Raw genomic sequence first — 16,993 nt, 5'->3', positions numbered from 1 at the left:
AATTTGGCCAAGACAATAGGATTAGCATTCCTATTTTTGTTAAAAGTGCCATTGGATATTTATTGACATCCTCTCCACTTTTAAATCTCTCAAAAAACATCTTCCACTATGCGGATGATAGTGACTCTTGGTCTGTACAGAAAATTCCTTTTGTTTTTTCCTTCAGACTGAACTCCATCTGTCTGGTTGGCTGGCAAAGGAGCACCCTCCAGACGACAAGGATCCTGTCCTATAAATTATACAAAGTACAGCTACTGGGCTGCATGACTGGTGATTTATTCCTGTTGAATGTAGCCAATTTAATAATTTTTACAGTAAATTAATTATAGTTTTATATCCTCACGCATCCTCCAAAAGACTCTGGAATGTACGTGTTTCTTCATTCACATATACTTATCCATGACAAGGACAGCTTGAAAGATTAATCTTCAGATGCCATCTAGGAAATTCTGGTAGGGCCTTTGGGTGCAAAATGAGAAGTGTCAGCTTTTGTAAATTCACCTCAACTGTTGGACACCAGGGTCTTGTTTCACATTACACTGACTAATTCTATTGGAATGAGCCATTGATTGCCCTTTTAAGATACAGCGACATCAATGAGTGAAATGGAGCTGAGTATTTTAATTAGTAGCATGTAGCAGTGGGTGTTAACTTCAGCCTTTCCCACCCCCTCTTTGCTGACATTCAGAGCAGGCAAGGCAGTGAGAGCATGAATCAGTGGAAACAGTCATACAGGAAGTGGATTCAGTAAAGCCGGTGTCATGGACTTTTCCTCAAGATCCGATTTCAATTCCTTTCTGGTGATCTGGCCTTCAACATGCACTCATCAATTGTATTTTTATGCATTTAGATTTTTTTTTCTTTCAAGTGAGCACTTGTGCTACTTGAGCATTTCCTTGTGCCTGTCTTGCACTTTAGAGACCTCCACAGTTATTTATAACCTGTATATATTTGCTACTTCACACCTGAAATTTGTCTCTCTGTATAAAGTAATAGACAATGACAAGTATCCAAGTATAAAATACCTCTTAGAGAGTTACTGCTTTTCTGAAGTTGCTGAAATATTTGGGCTCTGTTTGCATGTGGCTAAAAATAAGTGCATTTACCATGTAACCAGTCACATTAACATATAATTAGAAGGACAGGAAATAATGTTTTGAAGCTTTAAGGAAACAGAGTGACAGAGACTTGTAAGAAGGCCAGTTTATGCATAGACAGTAGCACAGTTGAGAGATTATCAGACTTCCTGTGCAATGCCCAATTGGTTGAGTCTGACTCCACAGGTATTCATGATGGCTCCATGCGAAAGCCTTCATTCTGTAGGGAGGTGAATTACTACAATGGGCTGGAGTTCTCATACTTTAAACTGTTAAGGAAAAAAATCCCAAAACAAACAAAAGAAAACCAACTTATTTTTAGACATTTTTCTTCACTCAGCCTGTGATCAGAGCCCATTAGCAATGAAGTCTGACCACATGGAGAAGACCACAGGTAGCAAAATTAGCAAGTTCAATGCACACTGATGTTTGTAATAATATAAATAAATATTCTAAATATTGTAGTATTCATTCTTCTTCAAGTGCTTGCTCATATCGATTCCAATTAGGTGTGTGCGCGCCGCGTGCACGATCGTCGGAGAATTTTCTACCCTAGCAACACCGGCGGGTCGGCTGTGGAGCCCCCTAGAGTGGCGCCTTCATGGCGCTGGATATATACCCCAGCCGACCTGGCGCCCCCTCAGTTCCTTCTTACCGCCCCTGACGGTCGTTGGAACTGTGGAGCGCGGCGTAGCTGTTCTCCACTCTCCCTAGCTTATTCCGTTTATTGATAGTTAGAGTTATAGTTCTAGTTGTAGATAGTTAGAGAGTTGTTTAAATCACTTTATTAATAGTTGTTGTATAGTTAAAGGGGATTAAGGGGGTTGTTCTCCCCCCTTTTTCCCCCGGCGCGTGGCCGGGCTCATGCCCAAGGCTCCCGGCTTTAAACAGTGCGCGTCCTGCGCTAAGCCTATGCCAACAAGTGACCCGCACGACTCGTGTCTGAAGTGCCTGGGGGAGTCCCATCAGACAGATAAGTGTAAGATCTGTAAGGCCTTCAGACCGAGAACCAAGAAGGAGCGGGACTTTCGGCTTCGGCAACTCCTTATGGAGGCGGCACTTAGCCCGGACGCTCCATCGGCGCGTCAAGCCCCAGCACCAAGCGCCTCGGTGCGCAGTGCCCCGGCGGCACCGACTATTCCGACTCCGCGAGTGGTGTCGGACAAGCCTCCACGGCACCGGACCCCGTCGGCACCGCACCCACAGCAAGTGCCTCGGCGCCGATCATCATCACCGGGACATAAAAAATCCCATAAGGCGAAGGAGACTGCCGTACCGAAGACGCCGGCCCCCCCGGTGCCGGGGGTAGAGCCGCGTCCGCCTGTGGAGCACCAAAAACAGGTGCCTCCGGCACCGTCGACTCCGGCTCCGAAGCCGTTGAGTCCGGTGCAGACAGGATCACCACCGCGACCGGCGGTGATACAGTGCCTCCCGTCGACCCCAGAGACCTTCGCGACGGCGAGAGACTTGATCGCTCTCACGGAGCCGGCACCGCCCCAACCACCGGCACCGTCGGCACCGTTGACTCGTCCGGTTCAGTCCGGGGGGAAACCTGCCTTGATGCGCCCTCCATCGCAGGGACTGGAACCACGGCACCGTTCCAGGTCCTGAAGCAGGTCCCCACGCCGCTCGCAGTCCCGGCGCCGTATATCACCTCGGCACCGGTCGTACTCGCGGCTAAGATCATCGTCGCGGCACCGTTCTACGTCCCGGCACCGCTATGATCGTCGGTACCGGTCGACATCGAGACGTAGCTCTCGGCACCGTTACGATCGACGCTCAACGTCGAGAGGTCGCTCCCGGCACCGGGCCTACTCGAGGTCGCCGTCCAGGTCCAGGTCCGACTCCCGGCACCGACGCGGTCATCAGTACCGATCACGATCTCGGCACCGATCGCTGGCACCGCACAGAGATAGAGCATCTCCAGACCGGCACCGTGCGGCACCGTATCCCACGGAGCTCATCTCGGCGCAGTCGGCACCGCTATGGCCATCGAGATCGGTGTCTCGCTCCTCTGATGGCGCATCGAGATCGGCATACCCCCCTCAGGGGCAAGCCGAGGAACAAGATATGGGCCACTGGCAGGAGTTAGCGGCCCCTCTCACTGGTCATTCTGGACCCCGTGGGCGTACCACCAATCTCAAGGGGCTCCACCAACTTCAGCCTCTCGCTTGGGACACTCTGAGAGAAGGGCCCCAGAGTCCACCATTTCTCGCCCTCCTCCAGGGGGCATGGAGGCTTCCGTGCCCGCACCGCCTGACGTCCTGGACCCAGGGGCAGGTGATGCTCCGTCCCAGGAACAGGGAGACCAGGACCCACCCTTGGATCCCTTACCACCTGAGGCATCTTCCTCTTCCTCTCCAGATGAGCCAGTGGCGGGCACGTCGTGCACAGGTCCACCCCCGATAGATCTTCGGGCTCACCAGGACCTATTACGTAGGGTGGCCCGTAATATGGACCTACAGGCGGAGGAGATAGTGGAGGTGCAGGACCCCATTGTAAATATCCTCTCAGCGGATGCCCCATCCAGAGTGGCGTTGCCCCTGATCCGCACGATCCAGGCTAACGCCACTACGATATGGCAAACTCCTGCCTCTATCCCACCCACAGCCAGAGGGGTGGAGAGAAAGTACTTTGTCCCCTCAAAGGACTATGAGTACCTGTATACTCATCCACAGCCGTGTTCACTGGTGGTGTCATCGGTGAATGCAAGGGAGCGCCATGGTCAACAGGCCGCAGCGCCCAAATCGAAGGAGGCTAAGCGCCTCGATTTGTTTGGCCGTAAAGTTTATTCAGCCGGAGGATTACAACTCAGAGCGGCTAACCAACAGGCGCTCCTGAGCCGTTATAGCTTTAATTCCTGGAACTCTATGGGGAAGTTCAAGGAATTGATTCCTCAAGACTCCAGGGAAGAGTTCGGGGCCTTAGTCGAGGAAGGTAAGAAGGTGGCTCGGACCTCCTTACAGGCCTCCTTGGATATAGCGGACTCGGCTGCGAGAACCCTGGCGTCAGGTATCGCTATGCGAAGGACCTCCTGGCTCCAAGTTTCGGGTTTGCCCCCTGAGTTACAACAAACCCTGCAGGATTTGCCCTTTGAGGGACATGGGTTGTTCTCCGATAAGACGGACTCTCGCCTGCAGAGCCTCAAGGACTCCAGAACAATCATGCGCTCCCTGGGGATGCACGTTGCGGGTCCTCAGCGCAGACCATTTAGGCCCCAGCCTCAGCGTTTCTACCCCCCCCCCCACCTCGTCAGAGACAGGACTCTGCCCGGAGGCGGGGGCGAGGTGGTAGAAGAAGGTGGACCGGCCCTCAACCCGGTCAAAACCAAGGGCCACCAAGGCCACCCTCAGGCCCCAGGCAGAACTTTTGAAGGTGCGGTCGAGGACGGCGCCCCAGTCATCCCCCAGGATCCAGCCCCCTCCTTTCGGGATCGCCTCTCCCACTTCCACCGTGCTTGGTCCCTTATAACCTCGGACCGTTGGGTCCTTCGCACAGTGGAGAGGGGATACGCTATCCAGTTTTCTTCATTCCCTCCCTCCCACCCCCCTTCCCCGTCCCTCTTCAGGGACCCTTCTCACGAGCAACTTCTTATACAGGAGGTCTCCACGCTCCTTTCTCTGGGGGCTATAGAGGAGGTTCCAGTGGAGTTAAGGGGCAGGGGATTTTATTCCCGCTACTTCCTGATCCCCAAGTCCAAAGGGGGTCTGAGACCCATCTTAGACTTGCGCGGACTCAACAAGTTTATAGTAAAGTTGAAGTTCCGCATGGTCTCTTTAGGGGCCATTATCCCTTCCCTCGATCCTGGAGACTGGTTCGCCGCCCTCGACATGAAAGACGCATACTTTCATATTGCAATTTACCCGCCTCACAGGCGCTTCCTGCGATTCGTGGTAAGCAAGGTGCACTATCAATTTGCAGTCCTTCCCTTCGGCCTATCCTCGGCCCCAAGAGTGTTTACGAAATGTATGGCTGTCGTGGCAGCATACCTTCGTCGACAAGGGATACAGGTGTTTCCGTACCTAGACGACTGGCTGGTACGCAGCCGCACCAAAGAGCAAGTTCGAGCCCACGTCCATATAATAGTGCACACATTCAACAAGTTGGGCATCCTACTCAACAAGGACAAATCCACTCTAGAGCCTACCCAGAGGATAGAATTCATCGGCGCAGTCCTAGACTCCGGACGTGCACAAGCTATCCTACCAGACAATCGCTTTCGGACCATCACGAGCCTCATTCAAGGGCTCAGGGCCTTCCCAACTACCACGGTGAGGTCGTGCCTCACCCTGCTGGGTCACATGGCTTCTTGCACGTACGTAACCAGACATGCCAGACTTCGGCTTCGCCCACTCCAGACCTGGGTGTCATCGGTATACCGCCCATATCGGGACAGCCTAAACATGGTGGTCACGGTCCCGAACTCGGTCCTGACCTCCCTCACCTGGTGGCTAGATCGCAATGCGGTTTGCGAGGGGATGCCATTTCATGCACCACAACCCTCTCTGCACCTGGTCACAGACGCATCATCGCTGGGTTGGGGTGCCCATCTCAACGAACACCATACCCAGGGCCTGTGGACTGCACCCCAGCTGTCCCTACACATCAATGTTCGGGAATTGATGGCGGTGCGCTTGGCGTGCCAAGCATTTCTCAATCTCCTACGTGGCCGCTGTGTCTTAGTTCTCATCGACAACACCACGGCCATGTTTTACATCAACAGGCAAGGAGGAGCACGTTCGTCAACTCTATGCCAAGAGGCGATTCGCCTATGGGACTTCTGCATCGCCCACTCAATCCATCTCACGGCATCGTTCCTCCCTGGAGTCCAGAACACGTTAGCGGACCGACTCAGCAGGTCCTTTCAGACGCACGAGTGGTCTATCCGTCCGGACATCATATATTCCGTTTTCCAGAAGTGAGGGTTTCCCCAGATAGACCTGTTTGCATCTCGAGACAACAGAAAGTGCCACGTGTTCTGCTCCCTGCAAGGTCGAGCTCCGGGCTCCCTCTCGGATGCGTTTCTCCTTCCCTGGAAAGACCACCTGTTTTATGCCTTCCCTCCATTTCCTCTGGTCCACAAGGTACTGTTCAAATTGCGCAGAGACCAGGCACAGATAATTCTGGTCGCTCCAGCGTGGCCGAGACAACACTGGTACACCACACTGTTGGAACTCTCGGTTCAGACACCGATCCCGCTTCCATTATGTCCAGATCTCATCTCTCAGGACCACGGCCGGCTGCGTCACCCCGACCTGCAATTGCTTCACCTCACGGCGTGGTTGCTCCATGGTTCACCCAGGCAGAGCAACAATGCTCACTCTCGGTCCAACAGATTCTGTTGAGCAGTAGGAAGCCTTCAACACGAGCCACGTACTTGGCCAAGTGGAAGCGGTTCTCCTGTTGGTGCGAACGACGAGCCATGTCCCCGTTACAGACACCGATTCCTCTCATATTGGAATATCTCCTCTCCCTAAAACAGCAGGGTTTGGCGATATCTTCAATTAGAGTTCACCTGGCCGCTATATCGGCCTTTCACCCAGGGGAACTCGCGTCCTCGGTATTCTCTAACCCGATGGTCGTTAGGTTCCTCAAGGGCTTAGACCGGATGTACCCACAACAGCGTCAGCCCGTTCCGACGTGGGATCTCAACCTGGTTCTCTCCAAGCTCACAGGTCCTTCATTCGAGCCACTGGCCACCTGTTCACTTCTGTACCTATCCTGGAAGACAGCCTTCCTCGTAGCCATTACCTCAGCAAGGCGCGTTTCTGAACTCAGGGCGCTTACATCCGAGCCCCCTTACACAGTTTTCCATAAGGATAAAGTGCAGCTTCGTCCACATCCTGCCTTTCTCCCTAAGGTGGTTTCTCCATTTCACATCAATCAGGATATATTTCTCCCGGTCTTTCATCCTAAACCACATGCTACTCGCCAGGATCAACGTTTGCATTCTCTGGACGTACGCAGGGCCCTGGCTTTCTATATCGACCGCACAAGACACTTTAGAAAGACGACGCAACTCTTCGTTGCGGTGGCCGACCGAATGAAAGGCTTACCGGTCTCCTCACAACGCCTATCCTCCTGGATTACGTCTTGCATCCGGACTTGCTATGACCTGGCAGGTGTCTCAACACCACACTTCACCGCTCACTCCACGAGGGCCCAAGCTTCCTCCACTGCTTTCCTGGCGCAAGTTCCAATCCAGGACATTTGTAGAGCGGCAGTTTGGTCATCAGTCCACACATTTACAGCTCACTATGCACTAGTGCAGCAGTCCAGGGACGATGCTGCTTTCGGATCAGCGGTTTTGCACACAGCAATGTCTCACTCCGACCCCACCACCTAAGTTGGGCTTGGGAGTCACCTAATTGGAATCGATATGAGCAAGCACTCGAAGAAGAAAAGACGGTTACTCACCGTTGTAACTGTTGTTCTTCGAGATGTGTTGCTCATATCCATTCCAAACCCGCCCCCCGTCCCCACTGTCGGAGTAGCCGGCAAGAAGGAACTGAGCGGGCGCCGGGTCGGCTGGGGTATATATCCAGTGCCATGAAGGCGCCACTCTAGGGGGCTCCACAGCCAACCCACCGGTGTTGCTAGGGTAGAAAATTCTCCGACGATCGTGCACGCGGCGCGTGCACACCTTATTGGAATGGATATGAGCAACACATCTCGAAGAACAACAGTTACAACGGTGAGTAACCGTCTTTTCTAAAATAAAAACTACCACAATTTCTGAACCTACACTAAGTTAGTTTAAAATTGTCCTGTTCATGAGTGCAGCACCAAAGTGTCCAGAGACAAGCCCATAGGAGACATGTATCTTATTTTTAATTAAAAAGATGAATAATTTTCATTACTCTGTTTCTGTCAGGATGATTGTGCCATGTCACATGCAGAACTGTATTGATCAGGATTCCTGACACATTGGGGATGACACAGGCTCTAACCCATTGACTGCTTCTGTATTTCCTTCCATTTTGACAGTCAGTCACCACAAAGTTTCACAAATATATATGTGACAGTTAATTTTCAATACACCATAAACTAAGAATAGTTAATTTCATGGATATGCAGCCTGACTTTGGGAGGTGATGAGTGCATACAACTCTGTTGTTTCAGTGAGATATTCAGACAGATAATTGGTAATTGTCAGAGTATGTGAACATAAATGCAAAAAAAACAAGGAGCCCTTGTGGCACCTTAGAGTAACATTTATTTAGACATAAGCTTTCGTGGGCTAAGACCCACCTCATCAGATGTATGGAGTGAAAAATACAGTAAGCAATATTATATACACACACACACACCACATGAAAAGATGAGAGTTCCCTTACTATGTGTGTGGGGGGGGGAGGGGTCAGTGCTAACAAGGCCAATTCAATTATGGTGGAAGTGGCCTATTCTCAACAGTTGACAAGAAGGGGTGAGTATCAGCAGAGGGAAAATTACTTTTTGTAGTGACCCATCCACTCCCAGTCTTTATTCAGGCCTAATTTGATGGTGTCCAGTTTGCAAATTAATTCCAGTTCCTCAGTTTCTCATTGAGTGTTCAATCTCCCTGGACACTCAATGAGAAACTGCAGAACTGGAATTAATTAATAAAGACTGGGAATGGATGGGTCACTACAAAAAGTAATTTTCCCTCTGCTGATACTCACCCCTTCTTGTCAACTGTTGGAAACGGGCGATGAATTGAATTGGCCCCCTTAGCACTGACTCCCCACTTGGTAAGGCAACTCCCATCATTTCACGTGCTGTGATATATCTACTGCTTACTGTATTTTTCACTCCATGCAACTGATGAAGTGGGTTTTAGCCCACGAAAGCTTATGCCCAAATAAATTTGTTAGTCTCTCAGGTGCCACAAGGTCGCCTCGTTGTTTTTGCTGATACAGACTAACACGGCTACCACTCTGAAACTTGTCATAAATGCAATAGGTTTCAGAAAGCTGTGAGGGAAGATATTGTGATGCTAACAGACCACTCTATCAATAGTTCAGTGGGCAACTATAATGACCTTTTGTCCAAGCACTGTTGCTAACATTTAACCTGCAGCAAATCAAGAACACAGCTAGAGTGCCAGCAGTGGGTCTCATGATAGGTGACTGATTACAGCCTATATAAAACTTTTAAGCCTGTATACCAGGGGTCGGCAGCCTTTCAGAAGTGGTGTGCCGAGTCTTCATTAATTCACTCTAATTTAAGGTTTCGCGTGCCAGTAATACATTTTAATGTTTTAAAAGGTCTCTTTCTATAAGCCTGTAATATATAACTAAACTATTGTTGTATGTAAAGTAAATAAGATTTTTTAAATGTTTAAGACGCTTCATTCAAAATTAAATTAAAATGCAGAGCCCCCCGGACCGGTGGCCAGGACCTGGGCAGTGTGAGTGCCACTAAAAATCAGCTCACGTGCCGCCTTTGGCGCACGTGCCATAGGTTGCCTACCCCTGCTGTATACCATGGCTGTGCAAAGGACAAATTAAAACAGGGTTGATCTAAACTGCTGCCATTTAGTTACAGAACTGAGTGTCTTGGTGTGGGGAATTTTCAGTTTACTTTGTGGATAAAATCTGACCCAAACTGAACTTTCTACTTCCTTGGGACCCGACCAATATCTCATGGGTAGGGCCCTACTAAATTCAGGGTTCACTTTGGTCAATTTCATGGCCACCAAGTCTTAAAATTGGTCAATTTCTCTATTTCAGATGCTTACATCTGAAATTTCAGTGTTGTAACCGTGGGGGTCCTGATCCAAAAGGGGATTGTGGGGAGTGTCCTAAAACCGTGGGGGTTGCAGGATTGCCATACTCACTTCTGTGCTGCCTTCAGAGCCCAGCTGAGTTTACTGCAGCTGGAGGAGGCAGGTCCAGTCTCCCCAGTGCTGCTGGAAGCGCCCCAGCTGGGGGGCTCCTAGCTGCTAGTCAGGGCCAGTGGTGGATTAACGCATGGGCCCATGCAAGGGATCCTGAACAATTTGAAAAATGGGTGCCCCAGCCCAGGCAGGAGCCAGGAGGGGTGGGGGGAAGCCCCGAGCCTGGGTGGCCCAGAGCTCAGGCACTGGCAGGAGCCGTTGGGGACAGCAGCCCTGAAACCAGGCACCCAAATCCCTGTCTTGAGCCATGGAGTAGGGCTGCAGCCCCGAGCCTGGCCCCTGGGGTCTGGCCAGGAGCTGCAGGGAATGGCAGCCCCCAGCCCAGGTCCCTGAGCCCAGGCAGGAGCTACGGGGGGTGGCAGCCCCAAATAGGGTGACCAGACAGCAAATGTGAAAAATCGGGACGAGGGTGGGGGGTATTAGGAGCCTATATAAGAAAAAGACCCAAAAATCGGGACTGTCCCTATAAAATTGGGACATCTGGTCACCCTAGCCCCATTACCCTCACTTCTGCACTGCCTATGGAGGTGGGTCTGATCTCTCCCCATAACAGCCATGCAGGGGAAGGAGAAGTCCAGCTGATTTGGGGGCGATCAGATTTCACAGGGCAGGGCTTATTTCACGATCTGTGAAATTGGTAGGGCCCTACTCATGGGGACACATACAACTTTCATTGCTTGAGTTTTGGTCAGTTACACTAAAGCCAGCACCTATTAGACCCATGTCCTTCCCAGTTGGTTACAGACAGTGGGGAGACATTGAAGCCATGAATGGTTGAGATTCTCAGTATCACCATGTGGGAGGAGCAGGGCACTAGAGGTTCTGAAAGCAAGCACTGGCCTATGTTCAAATCCTTGTTGGATATTGATGATCTTGTAAACTATTGACCTGTGTCAAACCTACTGTTTTAGGGAAAGCTAATGAGGCCCTAACAAGTGGATGGAGTTGCTTTAACACAACTCTTTCCTTTTTGACCGAGAACCCAGCAGATAATTATGGGTAATTGTCACAGTCTGTTCTCTCCCTTGTGCAGAGTCTGCTCCCCAGTTACTGTATTTGAGATCTAAGCAGAGTATCAGTATCCAATATCCCTGACTCATTAGGCAGCGTGTTGCACACACAACATTTAATTCACTCAAGGCCAAGCAGAGCACAGCTGTGGAGTAAACAGAGCCTGGCTTGTCTGTGTTTGGCCAGAACAGACAGTTTTAATCTCCCTCATGAATCATGGTCTCTTGAATTTATTTTACATGTTCTGGAACACCACAGTTTTCCTCAACTCAGTCAGCTGGACATGAAGCCTAAGGGAGAAAACAGAACATAAATACTTTTTTTGTTTGTTTGTTTTTTAAAGAAAATGGGTTTGTGGGTGGTGAGTGGCTTGATTACAGATGAACACTTTGTGTCATTAAACTGTACAGGAGAACCTCAATCCTCCTCCTCAACAGGGTTGCTGCAAAACACCTTGAGTGGGAGCATTATGGATTTGACTACTGCCAGTCTGACTGATGTTTTATGTGTAGGTTACCAGATGAAAGGATGACTATTTGTGTGTATGTGCGCACTTATTAGGAAGAGGGTGGGGGAACTGCAGGCATGGGAATGTGATAATGATGCTTGCTCTTTTCTCTGAATTGATTCCCAAAGACTTCAGACTCCGAAGAACCTCAGCTTATTTTAATGTATTTTTCCTCATCTTTACTCATGTTGGTTTTGTGAACAGATCCTTTAGGAAAATAACATTTATTATTTAGTATCTATTGACATGGTCCCTGCCCCAATAAAACAATAGTTTAAATTAGACCCAAACAATACACTAACCCACAGATTAGGGTGCTGGTTTGCAGCAAGGCAAATATTAAATATGTACTTCAAAGAGAATAGCGCCTGACCATAGCGTGTGAAGATATATTTGATCATATTGTTCACAAATGAATACCAAGGCCAGACCATCATGATGGGTGGATGAATGCAGTTTTTCTAAACTCTAAATCTGTGAAATTACTTCCCATTCCTATAATTATATATGGACTGTGATATTGCAGCCTGAGACCAGTGTGGTGCAGATGCACAAAACTAAAAATAACATTCTTCACTTAGATTTCCTAAGTTACCTGGGGGCAGGATCAGTGGCTGCTTGTTGGAGGGGGAAAGCTACAGTGAAGGTGAGTCAAAAATTTAAATACTGAGGGAAGATCAGTGGGAAGTTGTAGGATGGGCAGAGGTAGGTGCTCCGATACTATGGTGATGAGCATAGTATAGACCAGTGGTTTTCAAACCATGGGTCGCGAAATGTAAGGCACTGGGTCACAGCGGCTCTGGTCAGCACTGCCAACCGGGTCGTTAAAAGTCCCATTGGTGGTGCTGCCCGGCTAAGGCAGGCTAGTCCCTACCTGTTGTGCCACTGCGCTGCGCCAGCAGCAGGTCTGGCTCCTAGGCGGGGGGGGCCCCCCAAGAGACTCGGTGTGCTGCCCCCGCCCTGAGCACCAGCTCCGCAGTCCCATTGGTTGGGAACTGGTCAATGGGAGCTGGGGGGAGGCAGCACCTGTGGGTGAAGCTGCGTGGAGCTGTTTGCGAGCCTCCGCTTAGGAGCCGGACCTGCTGCTGGCTGCTTCCAGGGCATGGAACAGTCTGCGGTGTCAGGACAGGCAGGAAGCCTACCTGGAGCTGCCCAAGGTAAGCCTGTGCCCCAATCCCCTGCCCTGAGCCCCCCAAAACCCAGAGCTCCCTCCTGCACCCCAACTCTCTGCCACAGCCCTGAGCCCCCTCTGCTCTCCAAACCCCTCATCCCCACCCCAAAGCCTGCACCTCCAGCCCAGAGTCCTGACCCCCTCCCATACTCCAACCCCCTGCCCCAGCCTACACCCTGAACCCCTCATTCCTAGCCCCATCCTACAACCCTTACCCCCACACTCCAGTCCTGAGCCCCTCCCACACCACAAACCCCTCATCCCCAGCTCCATTGGGTCATGGACATCAACAATTTTCTTCAACTGGGTCACCAGAAAAAAAAAAGTTTGAAAGCCACTGGTATAGACCTGTCTCTAGGGTGCAAGAACGGGGGGGGCCTAAGGGGCCATGGCCCCCCACTTTTTACTGGAGGTAAGGGTAAGTGACGGGCAGGAGGGGGCACAGAGGAGCGAGTGGGGGGCAGGGTCTAGGGGGAAGAGTCGATATGGGAGCAGGTCTTTGGGGGAAGAGGTGGGGTGGGGGCCCAGGGAGAAAGGGTTTTCACTTTTATCCACATCTTAGTTTTTTCTGAATACTTAGTAGAAGTTTCTGTTTTTCTAGCTGTACACCAATAAATCATATTCTGGGGGCGGGGGGAAAGAGAGAAATCAAGCCTCCTAGATCATTACTTCATCCTGTTTCAGGTTATTTACTAGACATGACACACCTCTTGGCAGAACCATGAGCACAACATAACATCCAGCGACTCAACAATAGCACCAGAATCCGTAGCAACAAGGACACAATCCTACTGATCCCTAAAGAACCAGATATATTACAGGGCTTCCAAAATACAAAGGTAATATATTATCTTAGCCTGGGTCAAGTCTGCTAAAGAAACAATGGGAATATACCTTCAGACACAACCCTCTGACATTAGGTTCTGACTAGCAGTTTCATGGTCTGTGTTTGCCAGCCCAAAGGATCAAATCAATGCAGAATTAGAAAATAAATCTGAATGGTATAAAATGCTTGTGGTTCTGTACTGTTGGAAGGATACATCATCATTTACTTTTGCATTGTTTACCCACCTCCTGTGTTTTCTGATTCACAGTGACCTGCAAGGGAACATTCCTAAACCATAGCCAGAGCACTGAGGTGTAGCTAATTGAGCAATTAAGTTATCAGGTGATGGAAGTAAAAAAAAAAAAAAATCTCATCAGCACAGCTAGATGGATTTTGCTAGCCAGCTCCTTTTTGTTTATTACTTGTTATTATGTAACATGCGTGTATAGCTCCATGGGTGCACTTAGTTTGGCACAAAGATGTAATCAACCACTCTAAAGTAGACTCTAGCTGGCATCTGGGGTCAGGAGTTCAGTCAGCTGACCACTGGAGGAAGGATAACGGGAGTTTCTTCTCTATTGTTTAGATTTGGAAAGTCCATTTTTAAAGACAATCCCCCCACATTCCTAATAGAGTTTTCTGTTAGGCATTGACTTCTGATCCTGTTGACATTTAGAAGGGACTATAGTGTCAGTCTTTTTTTCAGTCAGTAGCATTTCACCTATATAAAGTTGCTCACCATAAAGTGCAGGAAAATGGGGAGGTATAAGGTGCTAGTGGATCCACACACATTTGGAGAGGGAGGGAATGGGGGAGATCAAACCCATTTCAGTGGAGAATGACAAGTACTACCTAAACCCATAAAACCTTGAGGCCCACTCAGTACTTCAGATGGAGGAAATGCAAGATAAAGGCTCTCCAGAAGCACTGTTAAGTCGTGCTGATGGGTCAAGGCAAACTTCCCCAAGTCAGTAACTTTGGAAACAATAAATGTAAACCAGCATTCTTGGCCCCTTTGTCTGCCATGCACAGGACTGCATCAACAGGAGTGCTGGAACAATTTTTATAGTGGGGGTGGTGAAAGCCATTGAACCAAACTGTAAGCCCTGTATATAATGGAAACCACTTCAAGCCAAGGGGTGTGGCAGCACCCCCAGCTCCCCTAGTTCCAGCACCTATGCAGCTGTGATTATTTTTAAGAGGCCAAGTCAGTGAGGGAACAAAGGATGGAGTTTCTGGGTTAAAAATGTATGGTCTCTTGTATAATTTTTCATGAGTGGTGTACCCAAATATTTGGATGCTAATATCTAAACTGTATAGTTAAATATAGTACATAATCAGCAATAATCCAGATTTAGATTAATAAATTTATTGTATGACTTTTAAACCAAACTTTGTACTTTGGGATAATTTAAACACTATACCCAGATGTACAGACACTATTTCCTTAACCTGTATATTATATACTTTTTATATTGACTGTAATAAAAAAATTTATCACACTGCCCATCTGAACCCATCACTGCTTTGCACCTTTGACATAGTAAAAATGCCCAAAGAGCTGGAGTGGGCACATTTCCTACCTAACAATGTCATGACTGTAGGAAGTCAGGTGGCTATGCATGTGTGTCAAATGTGCATGATGCTCAGACAAGATTTCTAAGAGGGGCTGACTTAGATGAAGTATTGTAGTATTCTTTGTGGTGAGATAGGCAGGAAGGCACCAAGAAATTGGTCTCATTATCTGCACCAACTCAACCTATTTTAGTTTACTTGGTTTAGAAATCAGGCTGAGGGAGCCTTGCAGGACATCTTAGTTTCAATATTTGTCAAACCAAAGAGTATCCAAAAAAATCATTAGTCAGGCCCTCAAAATTCAAGAGAATGGCTTAAAAAAAATCATGACATTTAAAAATAATACATTGTGGGTTCTTTTTATTTACCAACTGGTTTTGGAACTGTGCACTGGGGTGACATTTTCAAACTTTTCTCCACAACCAGGCTGGTTAGAAACCTTTATTTTTTTTTAAATGAAAGCTGACATAGTTATGTATTCACACAATTCCTGGAGCTGAGGCTTTAAGAAAAGTGACAAATATTGTGAGACCCAGAGTCGCAAGAGTTGGCAATACCGTGTGGGAAGATTGCTTGCTTTTTTGACTGTGCTCTTAAAAGCCCATATGTATGTTACTTGGGCTTCTTGAGATGCCAATATCAGTCCCCTACCTGACTGTGACCTGTCCTGTCACACCTAAATTAACAGTACTTGTCATTTGGAGGGTGGTGAAGGGGAGGCATGGATCAGCGTTCATGTCACACTCCCCATCAGTACCTGGCCCAAGCCGGGGAAGCTAATGATCCAACCAGTGGGCCAAATTTGGTGATGACTCCTGGTCACGTGCAACCTGAGGTATGTTGTGCATATGCTAAGAAGAAGATTTGGAAGGGCCCCAAACTGCTTTGTAAACTATATTTTTTATATTCAACACAAACATGAATAACTTCACCCATTGCTGAAAAATTGCTTCCTCTGGAATAGAACAGGGTAGCCATTTAACATAACCAACTGTCAAACAAGTTTAGGACAGGGTGGAAAGAATGCTATTTCTGATAGAAATTGTTTGGGGACTTTAGGAAGGCAGAATGTAAATACCCAAATGGGAACTTGGCCACCACACCAGGGCTCGGCTAAAACTCCTAATCTTGCTGAAAATGCCATGGAATTTTTAAATAAGTGGCCAGATCCTTGGTTTTATGCCTGTCTGAAAGATCATCTTGAGAAGCATATGCTGGGACACCAGCTCAGTATTGACCTAGAGAGAAGTGTCACCAATACCACTTAATACACTGCTTGCAAACAAATTATTGCTGCGGCAATTTATTAAGCTGCTCATAACTTGCATAGATTTACAGTGATTAAATTATGTGGTATCATCCATCCCCTGCCTAGAGCACTGAACAAATAAAGAATAGAATATCTCAGCTAGAAGCTACACTATGTACCACAGGCTATATTTACTAAAAATAAATTTGTCCTGAAAACTGCCCTTTAATTGAATAATGTTGCAGAACATCATTGATAGCAGCACCTACCCCCACCCTCTAGAGTTTAGAATTTAGAAATATTTGCTTTAAACACTGCTTAGAGAATTATAATTAAGCAACACATATCCCAGGTCAAATTTAGCCCTAAAGAGACTTAGAGAGGGGATCATTTGTGTATATACATTTCAAAATTATATATAAATAGTGTTGGTTTCAGATGCCGTTTTATTATGTAATAATGGTGTTTCATTAGAAAGCAGACATCTGTCTAAAATCCCTGTCATCCAGTATGTAGGTTCTTTATGTCCAACCCCCAGGGCTCCATTTGAAATGCCCCCCTTAAAACTATAAATCAGAGATCCAGACAGACTTAAAACTTATGGCTAGAATTCCCCAGAGATCCAGATGAAACTTAACCCCAGAAAGAAAGCTCTTGTGATTAAGGCACTGGACTGGG

At 48.3% G+C, this 16,993-nt stretch overlaps 1 protein-coding gene across 1 annotated transcript in view; it reads left to right on the top strand.

The window, feature by feature from the left end:
• The window catches only part of SLC45A1 (solute carrier family 45 member 1), a 91,969-nt gene that overhangs the window by 11,795 nt on the left and 63,181 nt on the right, over positions 1-16,993 (top strand). The window contains exons 2-3 of the mRNA XM_065575139.1: positions 12,076-12,140; positions 13,350-13,504. The gene's annotated coding sequence lies outside the window, so the exon portion shown is untranslated. The remainder of the gene's footprint in view (positions 1-12,075; positions 12,141-13,349; positions 13,505-16,993) is intronic.

The sequence above is a fragment of the Chrysemys picta genome, chromosome 21 (assembly GCF_011386835.1).
Source record: "Chrysemys picta bellii isolate R12L10 chromosome 21, ASM1138683v2, whole genome shotgun sequence".
Lineage (NCBI taxonomy): Eukaryota > Metazoa > Chordata > Testudines > Emydidae > Chrysemys > Chrysemys picta.
This window is presented reverse-complemented; position numbering and strand designations above follow the sequence as displayed.